This window comes from Aethalodelphis obliquidens, unplaced genomic scaffold (genome assembly GCF_003676395.1).
Source record: "Aethalodelphis obliquidens isolate GAN/ISIS:26980383/991018 unplaced genomic scaffold, ASM367639v1 scaffold43, whole genome shotgun sequence".
NCBI classification, from domain to species: Eukaryota; Metazoa; Chordata; class Mammalia; order Artiodactyla; family Delphinidae; genus Aethalodelphis; species Aethalodelphis obliquidens.
Genome location: NW_020837987.1, coordinates 8,233,963 through 8,254,867, shown reverse-complemented (window position 1 = coordinate 8,254,867; position 20,905 = coordinate 8,233,963). Strand labels below are relative to the sequence as shown.

The 20,905-nt window shown below is 54.1% G+C and overlaps 1 protein-coding gene across 1 annotated transcript in view; it reads right to left on the bottom strand.

The window, feature by feature from the left end:
• Positions 1–20,757, bottom strand: part of PAK4 (p21 (RAC1) activated kinase 4) — a 46,379-nt gene extending 25,622 nt beyond the window's left edge. Inside the window, exon 1 of the mRNA XM_027079500.1 lies at positions 20,604–20,757. The gene's annotated coding sequence lies outside the window, so the exon portion shown is untranslated. The remainder of the gene's footprint in view (positions 1–20,603) is intronic.
• Positions 20,758–20,905: the final 148 nt, after the last annotated feature.

The window sequence follows — 20,905 nt, the reverse complement described above, 5'->3', positions numbered from 1 at the left end:
TGCGGTACGCAGGCCTCTCACTGCTGTGGCCTCTCCGGACGCGCAGGCCCAGCAGCCATGGCCCACAGGCCCAGCCGCTCCGTGGCATGTGGGATCTTCCCGGACCGGGGCACGAACCCGTGTCCCCTGCATCGGCAGGCGGACCCTCAACCACTGCGCCACCAGGGAAGCCCCCAACTGGTTTTTAAAACATTGATTTTTTTCACTGTGGTAAAATATACATAATATTTATCTTTTAACCATTTGTAAAGTGTACACTTCAGTGGCATTAAATACATTCACAATGTTGTGGAACCACCTTCAAGGCCTATGCCTCAAACTTTTTCATTATCCCCAAAAAAGATCCTGTACCCATTAAACAATAGCTCCCCACTCCCTCCTTCCCCCCAGCCTCAGGTAACCTCTATTCTACTTTCCTTCTCTATGAATCTGCCTACGCTAGGTGGAATACGTAAGTGGAATCTCACAATATTTCTCCTATGTCTGGCTTGTTTCACTAAGCATGTTTCCAAGGTCCACCCACCTTGTAGCATAAATTAAAACTTCATTCCTTTTTATGGCTGAATAATATTCCCTTGTGTGTATGCACCAAATTTTGTTTATTCATTCATCTGTTGATAGACACTTGGATCGTTTCCACTTTTGAGGTATTGTTAATAATGCATCTATGAACATTAAAGTATACAAATATCTGTTCAAGTCTCTGCTTTCAATTCTTTTGGATGTGTACCTAGCAGTCGAATTGCTGGGTCATATGGTAGTTCTATATTTAACCTTTTGAGAAACCACCAAACTGTTTCCCACGGCAGCCGCACCATTTTACATCCCCACCAGCAATCCATAAGGGCTCCAATTTCTCTGCATCCTCACCAATACATGTTATTTTCCTTTCTTCTTTTGATAATAGCCATCCTGGTAGGTGTGAAGTGGTATCTCACTGTGGTAACTTATTTTTGACAAAGAAGCATAAGCAATTCAACGGAGGAAAGACAGCATTTTCAACAAATGGTACAGGAACAATCAGACATCCCTATGCTAAAAAATGAACCTTCATCTAAACCTCACACTTGCACAAACCTTCATTCGTAATGGATCACAGGCTTAAATATAAAATGTGAAACTATAAAACTTTTAGAAAACAAACAAATCGTCAGGATCTAGGGCTAAGCACAGAGTCCTCAGACTTGATACCAAAAGCATGACCCGTAAAAGGAAAAATTAATAAAGCAGACCTCATCAAAATTAAAAACTTCTGCTCTGCAAAAGTCCACGTGAAGAGGATAAAAAGCCACAGATTGGGAGAAAATATTTGCAAGCACATATCTGACAAGTGATTAATATCTAGAAGTGATAAAGAACTCTCCATACTCAACAGTAAAAAAAACCCCAAACAATCCAATTAGAAAATGGGCAGGAGACATGAGACATTTCACCAAAGGGGATACACAGATGGCAGATAAGCTCATGAAAGGATGTTCAACATCATTAGCCATTAGAGAAATGCAAATGAAAGGCACAATGAGTTATCATTACATGCCTATTAGAACGGCCAAAATAAAAAATAGTGATAACACCAAATGCTGGTGAGGACACAGAAAAACTGATCGCTCATACACTGCTGGTGGGAATGCAGAATGGAACAGTCATTCTGGAAAACAGTCTGGCAGTTCCTTTAAACATGCATCTACCTTACTTTCCAGCAATTGCACTTATGGGTATCTGTCCCAGAAAACCGAAAATTTACATTCACACAAAAACCTGTATGAGACTGTTTATAGCAGCTTTATTTCTAATAGCCCCAAACTGGAAACAACCCAGATGCCCCTCAATGGGTGAATGGTTCAATAAACTATGGCACGTCCACTGCTGAGCAAGAAAAAGGAATGAACTATTGACACAGGCAACAACCTGGATGAATCTCCAGAGAACTGTGCTGAGTGAAAAAAAGCCAACACCAAAAGGGGACGTACAGTATGATCCCATTTACGTAACGCTGAGATGACAGAATAATAAGAATGGGGAACAGATAGATGAGTGCTTGCCAGGAGTTAGGGACAGGCCAGGGAGGGGATGTGGCTATAAAAAGGCATCGGGGGGATCCTTGTGCTGGAATGTTCTATATCTTGACTGTATCTGTGTCAATATCCTGGTTGTGGTCTTGTACTAACCATAATTTCGCAAGATGTTATTATTGGGGGAACTGGGTAAAGGGTACAGGGGCTCTCTCTGTGTTATTTCTTACACGTCCAAGTTAATCTACAATGATCTCACAATAAAAAGCTTAATTAAAAATATTAATAATTTAAAAAATATATTAATAATTTACTGAAAATGCCAGACCCTTTCCCACCTTAGAAGATGCGATTCATTCTCCTTGGAATGCACAGCTTTCCACACACTAACTCCTACTCCTTTTACAGCCCTCAGCGCAGATGTCTCCTCCTCCAGGAAGCCTTCCCTGATTTCCTAGGATGGAGCCAGGGCTTGCTTCAAGTTCTCGGGGGGGGCCTCCTCCACCAAAGCCATGACCCTCGGGCCTGTGCTTTCCTCAGGGTCACTCTGGGCTGTCACTGCTTAGTGCTGTGTCTGTCTCCCATCACTGGACATGAGGGCAGGGCCTCGGGCAGACAGGTCACCATCCTGTCCCAGGCATCAGCCAGCACAGGGCTGGACTCAGAGGAGGCACACAGTGAAAGAGTGAGGGACAATAATGACAATAATACTCTCAGCTAACACTTGTTAAGAGGTTTCTATGTGCTAGCTCTCTTTTGAGTGCTTTACATGGATAAAATAACCTTGGTAACAATCTCATTTTACAAATGGGGAAATTGAGGCCGAGGGGGGCTGGAGTGGAGCCACAAGCCCAAGGTCACCCAGCTAGTAGGTGGCGGAGCTGGGTAGCAAACCCAGGCCTTCAGATCCAGAGCCTTTGATAGTCATCTCCACCCCACAGGGCTTCTCCATGAAAGGCTGGATGAGACTGGCTAACAGGGGAAGCAGAGGGGCAGAGGAGGCAGGGGAAGAGAAGAGACCCTCCCTGCACCCAGCCCCCAATCCATTCCCATGTGTATGGGGGGGTCTCACCCTTCTCCAGGGAAGGCCCCTCCGTGGAAGTGACAGATCTGGGATGGTACCAGAACCCCCTTCACACCTTACAAGTGTCAGGGAAGGCCCCTTACAGGTCATGGGCCTACAGCTGAATCCCAATTGTCAACCTGGGAAGCTGGCAGTGCCGTCTCTGGACAGGGACTACCCACCTTCATTTGAGGCAGAGGCGTCACACCCGGCTGGAGCAGGGGGTGGCAAGCCGAGAGGAGCCCCAGAGCACCCTCCTGCGGCTCCACCGGGGCAGGGATGCTTTCATCTGGCTATGGGGAGAGGCTTCCATCTGACCCATGCTGGGGAGCATGCGACTTCACTTAGCCACCCTATTGAGAACAAGCTGCAGCTGAGTGCTGGCGGTCTGGAGCCATTTACATACAGTGTTAAAACCTGCAGAACAATATGGGATACTATTTATGGAAGCAACAAGGAAGCACAGTGAGTACCTGCGGGAGGGGACCCAGGGGACTTTAACCACGGCAAGCGTTTTTTCTCTCTTAGCTGGGCAACAGGCCCAAGGGAGTCCATCAGGTGATTCTCTGATCTCTTGAGGGCAACTGTAATCTTTCATGATTCACAAACGAACAGGCAACAATTAAAAGGAAGAAAAGAGGGCTTCCCTGGTGGCGCAGTGGTTGAGAGTCCGCCTGCCGATGCAGGGGACGCGGGTTCGTGCCCCAGTCCGGGAAGATCCCACGTGCCGCGGAGCGGCTGGGCCCATGAGCCATGGCCGCTGAGCCTGCGCGTCCGGAGCCTGTGCTCCGCAACGGGAGAGGCCACAAAGGAGAGGGCCCCGAGAACAGAAAAAAAAAAAAAAAAAAAAAAAAAGGAAGAAAAGAGGGCTGAATTTATTTGATAAACCTGGAAAGAGCACACGAAGGAGGGGGCTTCTAGGGTGCTGGCAACGCTTGTCTTCTTGATCTGGTGGTCGTTAGAAGGGCGTGTGCTTTATGATTATTCACTAGACTGAACAGGGAGGTCTCACGCAGTTTTCTGTACACGTGTCATATTTTACACTCTGGTGCAGGAAACACCAGGGGTAGCAATTCTGACAGCTGGAAGCTTCCTCCATACCTGCAGGTGTCCGCAGACAGTCTCTTTCGCTCTCTGTCCATCTCTCTCTCTCTCTCACACTCACACACTCCCAAGGCTGTAACTGCTGCCGCGATCAGAGCAGTAGCCCCCCTTGGCCCCTTGCAGCTCTTGGGCTGTTTCCTGCAAAGGAGACAAAGGCCTGGAAGCAGCCAGACTCAGCCTCAGCCCCAACACCCAGGTCTCTGCACATGCCCAGCACTCTGGTGTCCTGCGTGGATCACACTCCCTGTGGAGCCTTTCTGGCCACGGGGAAGTATCTATCCACGGCGTCCCTACCCTGGGGTGCCACAGCCGGTCACCCAGAGTGGAAGGAGTTAGTTAAGATTTGGTAGGGTCCCCATGGTGGGGACAGCCCTAGGTGGCTCACCTGTGCCCTGCGCTGGAGACAGAGGACACCAGCGAGGCCAGCTACAGAGCCTTACGTGCGCGCACCACACTAGTGCAAGACGAGGCGGTGAGCAGGGTGCTGTGAATGCCTCCATGTTGCAGAGGAGGAAAGTGGGGCTCAGGGAGGGGAGGTGCTGGCCCAAGGTCACACAGCATGTATTAGAGCCAGGATTCCATGGCAGGTGTGACCCAGGCCAGAGTGCACTCACTTAACCACGTTCAGGCTCTTATTCGTCCCGTTCAAGGCTCTTATTCGGTCCCGCACTCAACAATTCTTTATTATGCACTCAGTATGTGCCAGGCATTGTTTTAAGCACTGGGGATACAGCAGTGAGTAAGATAGTCCCTCCTTCCCAGAGATGACATCCTAGTGAGTGAGACGGAGTTAAGACAACACACAAGTAAACAAAAAAGTCCGTAACGAGTGGGAGAGGGGACAGTGGGGGGAGGGGTGTCTCTGAGGGGGCGGCATTTGGGCAAGAGCAGGGGAGTGAGGGAGCCACGTGCGGATCCAGGGAAGAGTTTTCAGGGTGGAAGGAACCACAACTGCAAAGGCCCGAGGACTGAAGTCTGCCTGGCACATTCCAGAATGCCGGAGGAGGCTGGCCAAGGAGGCTGGCGTGGCAGGAAGGGAGGAAGGGTGGAAGGGGAGAGTGGCCTGGCTGAGGTCAAAGAGAGTCTACACTAAATGCAGAAGAACAGCAGCTCCCGGCGCCCAGGCCTCTTGACCACAGCCCTCCAAGGGAGGTGTGGTCCCCCTACCAGCATCATGTTACGGAGGAGGAAGCCCGTGGGGGATGGGAAAGCTTCCCAGGGTGGCCCTGCTGGCCAAGCGCAGAACTGGGGCAGGAGTCCCTAAAGCTTAACCGCCAGGCCAGGCTGAAGGATGGGGGTGGGGCTGGGGGTCAGGGACGGTTCTCAGCTGGGCGCCTCTGGTCCCAGCAAAGCAGGAGCCCAAAGCTGTGCACTTATGACAATAGTTCACTGGAAGCCAGGGGCTCACACACAGCCCTTTGCTCCCAGGCCCCGGCCATTCTGCAAGTCAGGCCTTTGGCTTCCTCCCGCTCCACTCTGCTGTAGCTGGGTACCAGCCTTACTAGGAGTGACTTAAGAACTTTTTTTTCAATCCACTCACTTAAAAAAAAAACTTAATTAAATTTATTTTAAAATAGTCACTCAGACACAAATGTTGGCCTGATGGTCCCACAGAGCACCGCCTATGAAATAAGGGAACCTGAATCCAGTAGCGCCTCTAGGCCTAAGGCCCAATATACAGGAAGTACAGGGGACAGAGGAACATGTGAAATGACACCACAAAGATGCATCAGTGAGATCCAGAGTGTGGAAACTTCCAGAGGAGAGAGGACCAGGGTTTTTGACGACCCAATAAGCAAGCACAGGAAAGAGCCGCCAGGGGAAACCCTATGGACTACAGAAGCCTTCAGGGGCCTATCAACCGAACGCAAAGCAGACCCTGTCTGGATGCCAAGTCAAACAAACACATGAAAAAGGATGATAAGACAGCTGGGGAAATGTGAGGATATTAAGGAAGTACTGGTTCTTTTTCTCCTGTGACAATGGTATTGTGTGTGTGTGTATGTGTGTGCCTGTGTGTTTTAAGGATTCCTTATCTCTCATAGGCAAAAAAAATCTGAGATACTTATGGCTGAAGTCTATGATGTTTGAGAAGTGCTTCAAAAGAATCAGGGAGGTGGGGATGGGGCACAGATGAAAAAGCCTGGTGGTGACTGATAACCGCTGAAGCTGGGGACGGGGACGTGGGGAGGGCATCAGACCACTCTTCAGAGCATGTGTGGACACTTCCATTATACAAAGGTTTTAAATGTTTTGCAAAAGGAAATGTGACCTAGTCATAAAGGTGAAGAATTAAGGATCGCTCACCCCGTGAACCTTAATTACTAAATCCAAACACATATCCTGCCTCTAATAACTGTAACAGTAATCACGGCAACAGTAACCAGAATGACATAATGATGACAGCCCTGTGCTGAGTGTTACACACACGCTGACTCAATTCTCCCAGCTACCCTGGGAAGCAACAAGAATCCTTCTCCTCTGGCTCCAAATGGGAACCAGTGCAGAGATAGCCAGGGCTCAGGGCCTGGCCTCAGGTCACAGAGGAAGCTCTGTTGGGGGTGGGTGAGGCTGGCGGGGGAGCTGCATGCCCAGCCCTTGCTGGGAAGGGGTCAGGGAGAGGAGGCCAGGGAGCCCTTGGTGAGTGGGGACACACAGGGGCACTGGACTCTTGGTCCCCCTTGTTCCCATCAAACAATAACGGCTCCTGCAATGCAATATTCACATATTAGCACAAACCTTTCCTGAAATTAAACCAGGAGCCACCCCACGGGAGCCTGAAATGGCAACCAGCAACAGATGACAACACCAGATCTGGGGCCCACGGGACTTGTTAGGCTCCACCCCTCTGGATGGTCCTCCCTGCAAGGTTGCAGAGCCAGCCCCAGTACCCCCGGCCCCTGACCATCAGTGGGATGGGTGCCCTGCCTCCCACCCTCTCCCACGCCAGGTGCCAGGAGAAGCAAGGAGGCTGGAGTGTGTGTGGCAGGGGGAGCCTGTGGAAGGAGGGAAGCCCTCCTTCCTGTTCTTGTCCTGGGCCTGTAGAAACCATCTCCCCTCTGTGGCTTCAGCAGGATCCTGGCTCTAAACAGGGAAGCTAAGGAAGCCTCTTCAGGGGAGGAGGGAAGCAGAAATTGAGGGAAAGAGGGAGAGAGATAGGAGGCAGAGACACAGGTAGAGAAAGACAGGAGCGGGGCGGGGACAGAGAGATAGCTGCTCAGACAGAGGTCTGGAGGGCCCAGGGATGGGAAGACAGGACAGCAACAGAGGCTGCACCACCAGGCACGGACGCCTTCTTTGGGCCTCAGCTCCCTTGACAGTAACATGGGAATAATAATCATATCTTCCTACAGTGTGCTTATGGAGGTGACATGACTTAATCACGCCATGTCAGAAACCCAGGAAAGTGCCCAAACCCCGGAAATCGCAAAAGCTAATATATGTTTCCTATCATTCTGCAAGCCAGTGGCTCTCATCTCGGTTCAGAACTGCACTAGAGTCACCAAGGGAGCTTGAAAAAACCGCACAAAACCCAATGCTCAGGCCTCACAGCCAGAGATTCGGATTCAAATGGTCTGACCTTGGACCCCCGCATGGATGCCTGCACCAGGTAACCCTAATGTGTGGCCAGAGGTGAGCACGGGATTAGGGGTGGGGGGCCTGGACACACAGTCCCAGGCCTGCGTCCTCGAGGGGTGGTGTAAAGTGAGACAGACTGATGGGGGTGTAGGCCTTAGGGGCTGAAAGGGAAAGGGCGGGGCAGGGTGAGTGCCCAGGAGGCCCCCCTCTCTGCCTGCCCACCCTCCCCCACCGTAGCCACCGGGAGTCTGGGGCCTGCAGAAGAATGCAAGGAATGAAGCCAGGCCTGGCACGGCCATCTCCAGGTCCCCGCCCCTTTCACAAACTCCCAAGAGCCCTTCCCTGGTCAGGTCACTGGCCAGATTGCCAACCACCGCCCCCGGGAAGGCCTCAGCAATCACTCAGTCCTCCGGGCCTGAAGCCCGCGCCCAGCCCTCTCCTCAGAGCGCCCATCCTGAACCCCTTCTCCTCTTGGGTCCTCCGCAACCCCAATGCTGGACCACAGGGCGCAGCCCAGGGGTGAAGCGCTTATCAGTGGTGGAGGGAGTGACACTGACAGCCAGCCTGTGGCTGGCAGAGTTTATCACCTGCTCTGGAGGCAGGAGTGGCCTGAGAAGGCTTCCCAGAGGTGGTGACCTTTAGGCCAGGACCCAAAGAATAAATGAGGTGAGAGCACTAAAAAAAGGCCAGCGAGGCTGCAGTGCAGCTGGCAAGGGAGGGGGGCAGGGCCTTGCTGACCAGAGGCGGGACTAGGTCCCCCACCGCCCCAGCAGTGGGAACCATAGAAGGATTTTAAGCAGGGCAGGGACCCACTCTGACCTCACCGGCATCTGCTGCACTCCACCCCGTTCTCTCCCAGGGATGGAGAACCGCAGCTGGCCTCCTGGGGGTGCCGGGGTACCCCCAGATCCTGCCATGGCTACGGGGTAAGGGCTGGACCCTGGCTCCTTCACGCCACGCTGTAAGGAGACCCCAGCACTGCTGCTTCCTGCATCCCTGAGCCTGTTTCCCGATAATTAAACTGTAAGCTGATTAGTCAAGGAAAACCTTTAATTAGCCCTTGAAATCATTCAGGAAAATTACAACCTCCTCTCTGGCACCCTGCCTGCCCTCTGCCAGGGCCCAGGGGCGGTGCCAGGGAGAAAGCAGGGAAGGGGGGAGGTGGGCTCCTGCCTCTGCTGTGAGAGCCTCACCCAGCAGAGCCAAGCCCAGTGAACACGGCGCCTCGTGGGAGAGGAGGCCGCAGGCTCCCCCTGCCACAGCACAAAGCGCCTTGGAATAAATCCAGCAAGCGGCGGGCAAGGCCCAGGCTGGAGACGTGCGATACTTTGCTGAAAGACATCAGAGAAGACATACATAAATGGAGAGACAGACCACGTTCATGGACTGGGAGACTCCATGTCACGTCTGTGTGTGCGGCAAGATGCTTGTCTCATCTCTAAATGGAATTATGAAAAGTCAAATAGCCGAGACACTCGGGAAGAAGGACATGTGGAAGGGCTTGCTCTCCACACCAGCGAGACTTACTATCAACTACAGAAATTAGGACAGTGGGGTACTGACCCAGGAATAGGCAAACCAAGCATAAGAAAGGAAGAAAGTACCCAGAAACAGGCCCACTTATACAGAGAGATAATTTATGACACAGGTGGCAGGGGAGAAATGCTGGTTTGTAATAAATGGCACACGGATGACTGAGGATCCAGATGGACAATGTGAAACTGGGTGCCTATCTCACACCACACGCACACACTCCAATTCTAGCACAAAGGAAAACTAAACGTGAAAAGCAGAACTATAAAACTATAAAGGAAATGGGTGATAACTGACTGCATTAAAATTAAAGGCTTCTGTTCATCAAAAGACACAATAAAAAAAGTGAATGGACTTCCCTGGCGGTCCAGTGGTTAAGAATCTGCCTTCCAATGCAGGGGACGTGGGTTCGACCCCTGGTCAGGGAACTAAGATCCCACATGCTGCAGGACAACTAAGCCACAACTACTGAGCCCGTGGCCTCAACTAGAGAGCCCATGCGCCACAACTAGAGAGAAGCCTGAGTGCTGCAATGAAGAGCCCGTGCGCTGCAAGTAAGATCTGATGCAGCCAGGTGAATAAATAATAAACATTAAAAAAAGTGAAAAGACAGGCCATGGACTGAGAGAAGGCAGGAGTACCATCTAGGAAACACATGTTCTTGACCAGAATCTAGAATTTAACTCACAGAAATTCAAAATAAAAATGCAGACAGGGAATTCCCTGGCGGTCTAGTGGTTAAAAAAAGTACAGACAGCCAGAGGAAACAGAGGCAAGTGACCCGAGTGGGCCATTCACAGGAGGGGCGCTCCAGATGTCTGAGGAGCACGTGAAAAGCTGCTCCAACACCCCGAGGAGATACCACCACATCAGGTTACTCACTACTGGTGCCACCCTCACCGTCCTCATCTCTGAAATGGGTTGAATCCTTCCAGGAAGGACTGAGTAGAAACAGCGTGGGAGTTGTGTGCGGGCACTGGGCCTGGCACGTGCAAACCCGCGATTAGTTCTCCCTGTTAATCAGCCTCAGGAATGAGGACTCCCCAGGCCCAAGGTCTTTTCAGGCCTTCTCCTGCCTCTGACCCGGGAGGTCGGAGGTGTGGCTAGAAGGCTAAGAGTCCAAGAGACAGGCTCCATCTGGGTAGCAACTGGGTCTGTTTATCTACCACTGTGTCCCCGGAGGCCACAAAGGGCCAGGCGCTCCAGAGTATTTGTTGGAAAATAGGGTAATAAACCAATCACATTCACATTTCTATGCCAGGCACTAGGATACGTATGTTAGGAGCAGAACCTTACACAAGCCCCAGGACACGCAGAGGAACCTCAGTTCTAGAGGAAGAAGCTGAGACACGAAGAGGCCCGAGTGGCTGCCGAGATTCGAATCCAGAGCCGTGGGAGAATGCCAGTCTTCCTTCAGCTCCTGGAAGGCTCCCCGCGCTCTCCCGCCTGGAACCTCTGCACAGGCAGCTCCCTCAGCCTCGACAGTCACCCTCCTCCTCCCTGAGCTCATCCTTCAAGCAGCAATTCCTCCTTAGGAAAGCCTGCCCTGTAATTCTCACATTGGGGGTGGGGCGGGCGGGTGGGGGAGGGACACCCCCCACATCATACACGCTGGCAATGACACTCTCCGCTTATTATGGCTTGTTCGTTCATTCGGCCCACCAGTGTTTACTGAGCGACTACTACAAGTCAAGCCCTGAGATACAACAAGGGACGCAAGAATACCCCCCCACCGCCTTGAAGCTAAGTCATTCGGGGCGGGGCGGGGGGGGGGGGCGGGCCGAGGGAACACTAACCCACACGCCCACAGTCATAACTAAGGATCAGTAGTGACGGTGAGTGGACCAGGAGAACCAAGCAGGGGAAGGTGGGGAGAGAGAGTGACGGCACTACTGTAGACAGGAGTCAGGGAGATCTTCCTGGATGCAGGGATGCGAGGTACTGCAAACACAAGGGAGCAGCATGAACAGAGGGCCTGAGGCAGGACCAGCCTGGAATGTTCCAGGAATAGGGCGGCAGGAGAGGAGTGAAGGCGAGCAGGGAACCTGGGCCAGGATCTTGTGGGGCCTTGGAGGCGTTCCCAAAAGAGATGAAGCCACGGGAGGGCGCCCAGCAGGGCAGGGAACCCCTGGCTGGGCACGGGGACAAACTGTGGGGGCAGCGGGGGAGTGAGGAGGCGGCCACATGGCCCAGGCAGGAGTGGAGGGCGGCTGGAACGGCGGAGACAACAAGGAGTGGGAGGCGCTGGGGTCTAATCTGAGGCAGAACAGCCGGCTTTTTTTTTCAGTACGCGGGCCTCTCACTGCTGTGGCCTCTCCCATTGCAGAGCACAGGTTCCGGACGCGCAGGCCCAGCGGCCATGGCTCACGGGGCCAGCCGCGGCATGTGGGATCTTCCCGGACCAGGGCACGAACCCGCGTCCCCTGCATCGGCAGGCGGACTCTCAACCACTGCACCACCAGGGAAGCGCCAGCCGGCTTTCTTGACATCGTGGATGTGGAGGATGAGGACAAGAGGGGCCAGGATGACGCCAGATTCCCGGTCCCACGGAGAGGACGGATGGGGTGCCCGTGAACGAGGCAGGGTTGCTGGGAGGAGATGGGGCTTGGGAGTCTGGTCTATTTTACCTGTCTCCGCATCACTCTTTGGTCAAGGTCTGGGTCGCCTGCCAGACTGAGCCCAGCGAGGGAGCCTGCTGTGTTCACCTCCGGGTCCTGGCACCCGGGGCCCCAGCACAGGGCTTATCAAGGAGTAAGCATGGGACTCCCATAGGTGGGATGGGTAAGAGCTGGCCTGGATAGGAGCCCGGGGAGGAGAAAAGGACAAGAGGACTCATCTCAGCGATAAGAAGCACACATGTTACTTCTGTAGGAGAAGAGAATATAAAGTGTTCCAAGGTCAGTTACAAAGTCTGAGAGACCCAGTGCAGGGAGGACGAGCAGCGCTGCTGGGTGGGCGCGCAGTTACGGCCACTCTGGACAGCTGCGTGGCAGGCTCTGCTAAGGGGGTGAGACTCGACCCTCTGAGCTGAGCACCGCAGCCCGGATGTGATCCCTGGAGAAGTGCATGCACACAGGTCCCAGCAGATGTGTTGAAAGAGCACAGTCACCCCCGCGCAGCAGGGGCGGAGAAGTAAGTTATGATTAGCAGGCTGCCCAGCAACGAGGGCGAATGAACCACTCACACCCACAACCACATGGCTGTGCCTCACAGACCAAGGATGAGGGAGGGCAGACCCAGACGAGGATGTGCTGCAGGAGTCCCTTTATGTGAAGTCCCCAGGCAGGCGAGGTGGCAGGCTATAACTCAGGATGCACACCTAGTAAAACCTCTGGAAAAGCGGGGGCCTGGTGACCCCCAAGGTCAGGGAGGTGGCCTCTACTGGGGTTGTGGTCAAGAGGGCATGGGAGGCTCCTGGGGTGCTGTGTTCGCAGTCTTCGCCTAGGTGTGGTGAAAATGCTGCTCACCTTATAATTACCTGTTAAACTGACATGGGCACTGATGCACTTTTCTATAGGCATGTTACCCTTCACCACTGTGGAAGGTTTAAAGAGGTGGAATCAGCAAGGTACATAAATACACAAATAATCTGGGGCCAGATTTGGAGGAAGGGAGCTGGGGAAGTGGCTGCAGGCAGCAGAGGAGGGGTCCCTAGGGAGAAAGAAAGCGAGAGAAAGAGAGCGTGTACCTGCGCACGGGACTTGGGGGGTTGTCCTCACCTGGGGACAGTAGGAGCCCAGCCCTCCCGCAATGCCCTACTTCCTCCCCATTCCCAGCACTCGCGTGCAGGGCTGGCAGGAGGGGCGGGGGAGGGGGGAGGAGGCTCAGGCGGCTTCCCCATGTGTGGGAGTGGCTGAAAGCCGCCAGGGGAAGCAAGCCCGAAACTGCCACACAATGCCGCTTTATCAGAGTTTCCAGGGCCGGGCTAGAGCGCTGGAGTGGGAGCAGAGGGCCCAGGAGGGAGGCTCTCTATGTGGGGCCCCTGCCCGGCGTCCCCACCTGCCAAGGTGTGCCCTCCAGAGCTCCCCTGCAGCCAGCTGGGAAGGCAGGAGCCTTCTAATCCCTCCGCTCAGTTAGCGGGTGGCAGGGGGAGCCCGGGGCCAAACCCCAGCCCTGCTGGCTCTGACACCAGGCTGGTCTCCCAGGTTCTCCATTTCCTCCCCTTAAAAGTGGGATAATAAGAACATCTACATCTAGGACTTCGCTGGTGGTCCAGTGGGTAAGACTCTGGGCTTCTACTGCAGGGAGCCCGGGAACTAAGATCCCACATGCCGCTAACAAAAAACAACCACCACCAAAAAAACAAGAACGTCTACATCTTGGGGTTGCTAGGAGGATGTGACAAGTTCGTTCACTCAAAGCACACAAAACAGTGCCTGCTAATACTAATAATATAGAGTAATACTGTGAGTACTAATACTGGCAGCTATCCGTCTTTGAACACTTACTATGCATTTTGTCTGATGAGTATGCATTTATATCCTCAAAACAACCCTGTAAAGGAGGTATCATTACCATCCCCATTTTATAGATGAGGACGCGGAGGCACAGAGGGGTGAACTGACTTGTCCGGGATCACACAGCTAAGAGTGGCGAAGTTGGCTCCAGAGTCTATGCCCTCAATCTCCACTGCACCCGACAGGTTAAGAGCTCCAGACTGGAGCGAGGCAGGCCTGGATTTGAGTCCCAAACCTGCCACTCACTCACTGTGGGGTTTCCAGCCTATGCCTCAGTTTCCTCTTTTTAGGGAAAGCAAAAATATCACAAATAGACAGGAAAGGAAGTCCAGAGGGCTTTCAACAAACACAAAGATGCTCCCTTTTACTCATATTAAAATCAGGGGACTTCCCTGGTGGTCCAGTGATTAAGACTCTGTGCTTCCCCGGCAGGGGGCATGGTCGGGGAACTGAGATCCCACATGGTACGGCCAAAATTAAAATAAAATAAATAACAAGAATAATTTTTAAAAATCAGAACCACAATAAGGACCACTTACTGTGGCACCTGCCTGACTGGCAGAGGTCAAAGTATCAGATAACACCCATCCACGTGGCGAGAACGTGAGGAGACCACGGCGCCACCGGACACTGGGAGTGGGGTGCAAACAGGAGCGTGCTCTCAGGCAGGCTGGGACACTGCCAGCAGAGCTCCCGGGGCACGCATCTCAGACCCCCGAGCACCTCCAGAGGTGTGCCCACAGCTCACACGCGTGTGGGGGGACACCATGCCATGGAACCTCACACAGCCACAGAAAGCACGAGGAAGCCCCCTACATCCTGACACAGAACTTAAGAGTGAAAAATGCAAGGGGCAGGACAGAATACAAACATGGGAAGTCGGCTCCACGTGAGCAAAAACAAAAGCGGGGGAGAACACGTGCAGAACAAACCCCCAAGAAAGAAAAGAAACCAGGAGCAACGCTGTCTCTGGGAAGGGGCCCGAAGACAGGCGGGGTGGGAGAGAGACCTATCGCCGTATATACCCTTCTGCGCTGTGCGTGGTTTCTCAACTGCAAATAGGCAATACATGCAGACAGGGCAAAAATGGGCCTCTTAAAATTAAAATGCAGGAAAAGAGAAATGAGGTTAATAACACCTCCTCCTCAGGGCTCCGGGCCGCGCCACGGCGGGATGCTCAGAGAGCACACATCTGGCGCCTGGCACTCAGGGACCTGGCGGCTAGCACGGTGTCACGAGGGGCTGGGAGCAGGCGAACAGGAGGCTGCAGCCCAGAGGGGCACACATACCACGAGCTTACTATGTACCAGGTAATGTGCTAAGCACTCGACAGCACGGTCTCCTCCAATCCCCCCGACAGCCCATTTAACAGGTGAGGAAGGTGAGGCCCGGGGGTGCTCTGGCTCTTCCAGTAGAGGGTCGGGCTGAGGGACGTGTGAGCGGAATGCGTGGCCCTGGCAGGGAAGGTGCCATTGGGCAGGACCAGAGGGCCCCGTGAGACAGGCTGCAGTGAGTGGTGGCTTCTGACACATCTGCTGTAGCTGGCTCCCCTGGGACCCGGGAAAGCTCCCCTTCTGACCCTCCCTGCCCACCTCCACCAGCGTTCCTGTGGGCCAAGGCTGCTGGCAGACAATAAGCCCCAGCCCCGGATGGGTGGCTGGGCCGGGAAGGGTCCCATTTCCCTGGCTGTGACTTGGAAGGAGGCTGCTTCCTGCTGGCAGCATCTGTGGCCGCCCGGCTTGGGTGATGGGAGAAACAGCTGCTGGGGACACCCCGACCGGCGTCTGGCCAGGAAGTCTGGCTCACTGTGAGCCAGCAGGACAAGGAGGGGTGAGGCAGTAGACACGAAAGGGAAGGGGGCTGTGGGAGGTCGTGAGGGAAGTAGGGACCCAGTGCCCAGAAACCACCCAGGCTGAACAGGCCCCCGAAGAGTTTCTATCTAAACAGGAGCCTGGAAGAACAGGAAGTACCTTGTCTTACCAAGACCACTTCCAAAACACTGCAGGGCACTGGAGCCTGAAGGCCTGGAGTTCAAGTCCTGCCTCTGCCACGTGCCTGCTGTGTGACCCTAGGCAGGTCACGTATCTCTCTGGGTCTCAATTCTCTCATCTCTAAAAAGGAGTTGATACCAGTACCTACCTCATAGGTTGTTGTGAAGATCAAATGAGTCCATACGGCTAAAGGACTCACAATCTTGGCCAGAACACGGGACCCTCCAACACCGCCACCCTCATGCTACCCACTCTCTTCTGCTTGGACTATCCCGGCAGCCTCCCCTCAGGTCTCCCGGCCCCCACCCTCCCTGATCTGTTCCCCACATGGCAGCCTGAGCAATCTTTATAAAAGGCAAAGCAGATGTTGCTTAAAGCCCTCCGATGACTCCCATTACACACAGAATGAAGTCCACACTCCTCACCCCAGCCTGTCACACCCTGCTGTATCTGCCACACCTCCCCACCTCCTTGACCTCACTGCCAGCTCTGCCACACTGGCTTCCTTGGTGGGAACTGAACATCCCAAGCTCCTCTGGACCTCAGGGCCTTTGCACTTTCCATACCAACTACCTGTTCTGTTCTTTCCAACTCTTCCCAGGCCTGGCTCCCTCTCATCAATCAGATGTCTCCTTCTCCAGAAAGCCCTTGTGCTGGCTCCCCAGGCTGGGTCAGATGCCTCCTCCGGATTCCTACAGTCCCTGTGCGTCCCCCATCACAGCCCTAACCATTCTGCTTGTGCATCCCTATCCCAGACCAACCACTGTGGGCTGTCACCGTCTGGGGACAGGTCTATCTCCTTCACTGTCCTGTAACCCATGAGGGCAGGGCTTGGACCGTGTTGGTCACCACTGGGACCAAAGATCTGACACACACCAGTGTATCAAGGCTTTGCCCATCCCTTTCCGAGCTGCACCTCCTTCCTCTTTGCCTCCCTCCTGAGGAGGTTTAAGTCAGTACCGTTTCCCTTCCCAAATGTCAGCCCTGGGAGATGATCCCCAAGGAGAGTTGGGTCAAAGTTTCAGCCACTGTCCTGGATACCCTAGACGGCGAAGGTCAAAGCCCAGCCTGCCTTCTCCTCTGGGTGTGAGGGCTCAGCAGGTGTCAGGCCCCAGCTAAGCCCGTCACATGAACCATGCCCCTGTTTCCAGCCTAGGGTGAGGGGGGCAGGCAGGTGGCATGAAACCTACCACCTCATGGCTGAGTAAATCGTTTCAGCAAGGGCCGCAGACTTGCCCGAAGCAGACACGGAGGCAAGGGAACCCTCAAGCACTGCTGGGAAGCACATTGGTACAAATGCTTAGGGAAGCAATTTGGAAGGTCCAGCATTTCCACTGTGAGACATATACCTGAGAGAGACTCTGGCCGTGGTACACAAGGAAACATGTCTAGAATGTTCATTGCAGTGTTGTTTGTTACAGTCCCAGTGGGAACCACCTAAATGGCCACCGAAAGGTGAATGGGTAACTCCTGTGTGTCACTAATACAAAAAGAAAACGCAGAAAGGGAAAACGAATGACCTGCTCTAGACCGACACACGTCCACATGGAGAAAAAGCCAAACTAACGCAGAGCAGAAGAAGCAGGCTGTTTACTGTGGTACGCTTTATATGATCTGTAAAACTGTAAAACACTGGGCAACCCTGGCTGGCCATCAGAACCACGTGCCGATGCTGGCCCCACGCCAGACCAAGGGACCCCAAGCCAGAATTTCTAGGGTGGGCCTGGGCAGCAGTATTTTTGAAAGCTCTCCAGGTGACTGCAGTATGTAGCCAGGGTTGAGAGCTATTACTCTATTGTTTGTGAATCCATCCGAGGGCAGGAACAGTAGGCAAACCTGCAGAGGAAGGCTGGACACCAAATCCAGCCCAGCGGCTACCACTGGGAGGGAGGACAGGCAGGGAGGGCGGGGCAGAGAAGAGGGGCCTTTAACTGTATCCACTGTGTGCTCTGTCCCAGGCTGGACACTGGAAGCGTGGGTGTTTTGCTACATTGAGAGCTCTACTTTTTTCCCTAGTCTAAAAATGTATCACAGGAACAAAACTGGCAAATAAGAAATCACTTGCTCAAGGTCCCATGGCTGGTAAGTGATGGGGCAGGAGGCCGAATGTCTAGTGCCAAAGCCCTATAATTCCCCCATTATCTGTGCTAAGCCCTGAGATGCTGAGCGAGTTGCCGCCGTGAGGGACCGAGGCTGGCTGGCCTCATAGGGCTGCCTGGCCCTGTACCCACCCAGTGACCCTGCCAGAGCCAGGTGGGGGAGGGGCAGCTCCCAGAGTAAGCCAGGAGGCAGGTGGAGAGAGGCCCGGCCACCACCTCTGAGGCCCTCCTCAGGTAGCGGTAGCAGCAGCGGCCTCAAGACCAGAGCTTACACAGCACCTACTGTGTGCTAGGCCTCGGGCCAAGCGCTTTATGCTCTGCATCCTCACAGCAGTTCTATGAAGTAGTCATTATTGTTGTGCCCATTTTGCAGAGGAGGAAACTGAGGCCCAGAAAAGTTAAGCGACTTGCCCACGGTCACACAGCCTGTGAGTGATGAATGTGAGCCAGGCATCCTTGCACCAGCGTCCTTTCTCTGAACCACTCCCCAGTACTGCCTCGGAGCTCCACACACACAGGGCAGCTACTCATCTGCCCCTGCTCCACTGCCCACCCTCCTCCAAGGCCAGGAACCCTAGGGGTCTCACACAGGCTACATGCTGCCGACAAGCCCCCAACTCTGCATCCCTGACCTCCACTCACGCCTTTTCTTCTGCCTGGCGCACCCTTTCCCATTCCTCCTACTCATCCTTCAGAGATTACCCAGGGGACTTTCCAAGGGACAGAGTACCAGGCCCAGGGTCTGGGCACTCTCCTGGTCCTCTGACCATGTCCTCACAGGCCACGTCACTGCTGGTAGAGATGTAGCCATGTATCACTGGCTAGGGGTCTGGTTCCAGTCAGCTCCCACCAAGGGACACTGAGGGCCCTCAGGGGCCAGGGGCCCGTGTGTCTTGTCCGCTGCTGCAGACTCAGCACCCAGCACCACGCCCGACATTCAACCACCACCAACCCAGCACCCTCCAGGGACCAGGCAGTGATTCAAGTGGGGATTCAGGGAAAGAACAACATGGAGAAATTCCTGCCCGTGAGGGGCCCACATTCTAGTGGGAGGCAGACAAGAAACTGCGTGTTGATAAATAAGTTAAAGACCGAGTGAAGGGCTGGGAGAGAACAATAGTGAGATAAAGAGTGTGTGTGGAGGGCGGTTGGGAGTTCCCTGGTGGCCTAGTGGTTAGGATTCAGTGCTTTCACTGCAGAGGTCTGGGTTCGATCCCTGGTCCGAGAACCATCCCACATGCCACACAGCACGGCCAAAATACCACAAAACAGTGTCTGGGGGCAGGGTGGTCCTGGTCAGGCTGTGAGTGAGTGGCTCGTGAGTGAGAGGGTGCAAAGTGGGGAAGGGATTCCAAGCAGAGGGAACACGAAGGTCAAAGACCTGGAGGCAGGCATAAGCCTACAGAGTTGAAGAACAGCAAACAGGCCAGTGTGGTTGGACCTCGGGGAGGGACGTGAGAGAGCAGGAGGAAAAGAGGTGGCAGTAACTGAAGATCGTGAGGAGAGGTTGGGGTTTTAAGGACAAAGAACACCCAACTTTGTACAGGGTACCACCCAACAACACCCTCCCCAGACAGGAGCCTGCCAGACTCACTTGGACTCCGGGCCACCCACAAACACCCCATCCCATCGGCCCAGGGGACCCTCTCCTCCCAGATCACACCCTTCCACCGAGGCCAAACAGACAATCTGTTCCTGCCCAGGGAGCGGCCCAGCCTTGCCCAGCCCCCTGCTTCCACGAACAGACCTCTGGCAATCTACAGTGTGGCGACCAGGGGCAGGAGCTCTGGAATCATTCAGATCCAGCCTGGAATCTGCCTCCATCACTTACCAGAAGCTCTTTGAGCCTCACTTTTTGTGGCTGTAAAGTGGGTGTATCTAGATTGTAGTACAATAAGACCAGGCGCTGAGCACAGTGTCAGCCCTCATTAAGTATTAACTAACATTATGAGTATTTGAGAGGCAGCAGAGCATAGAACTCTGGGCCCAGAACTCCAGAGTTCCAATCTCAGCTGCAAAACGTACTCATGAGGTGGCCCTGGGCAAATCACTTGGCCTCTTAATAATGGCACCAAGCCCATAAGGTTGTGGTCAGGATTAAATACGTGTAAAGAGTTTAGAACAGGGTCTGACACATAGTGCTTTATGAGTGCTTGGAATTCTTTTCATTATCTGCGGGAGGGGGGCTTCCTTCTCCCCCACCAGAAAGCACCTTTGATTTCTTTCTTGAATGTCCTACCCCTCCTCTCCAGCAATATGTCCCACTTGGGTTTTAACTTTCGACCCTTGGGAACATCATCTGTCGGGCCATCAGATTCTGATTTTTGCTCACTTTGGTCACGCCCCACCTTTGATCTCATAAAGATGCCCCCCAACCTAAGTCTCCTACATTTGCTCCACTGGCTGCTGCCTTAACTCCAACCGCCGCCCCCACGGTGGTGACCTCTGACCCTCGTAGGCACATCCTCCCGTCAAATTATTAATTTGACCCCCCCTTTTTTGACATCCACCCCGTGCCCCTCCAACGAACTCCCACTTCAAATTTCGAATTTTGCGCCCCCTTCGCCACGCCCCCTTCGTTAGTTTGACCTCTGACCTCCTATACACCTCCCTCCCTCCCGCTCAGCGTACACCCACGACCCCCCCGGACGCGACCCTTCCCTCCACAAGTGAACTTTGACCCCAGCGGCCCCGCCCCCTACTCGCCTAAACGCTCTACAACCGCCCGGCGCACCCCAATCCCGTGGCCAGACCACTTATCCTACCGGCTCGGCACCGCAGTCGCTCGCGGCCTAGCTGCTCGGCCCGGAAATCGGCTCCCTCACGCCGCCCTCAGCTCTCTTGCGCCGCCGCCACCACGGCCACTGCCGCCGCCATGTTGCATCCCCAACGAACATCCGGGGCTTTCCCCCCTCGCCGTCCACCAGTCCCCATAGCAACGGGGCTGACTGGGCCGGGGGCAGGGCCCGCTCAGGGGCGGAGCTGGGCTCCGGGCAGCGCCGCTCCAGCCTCTGATTGGTGCTGATAGCCCAATCGGAGACCTTCGGGCGGAAAATGCCAAGCAGGG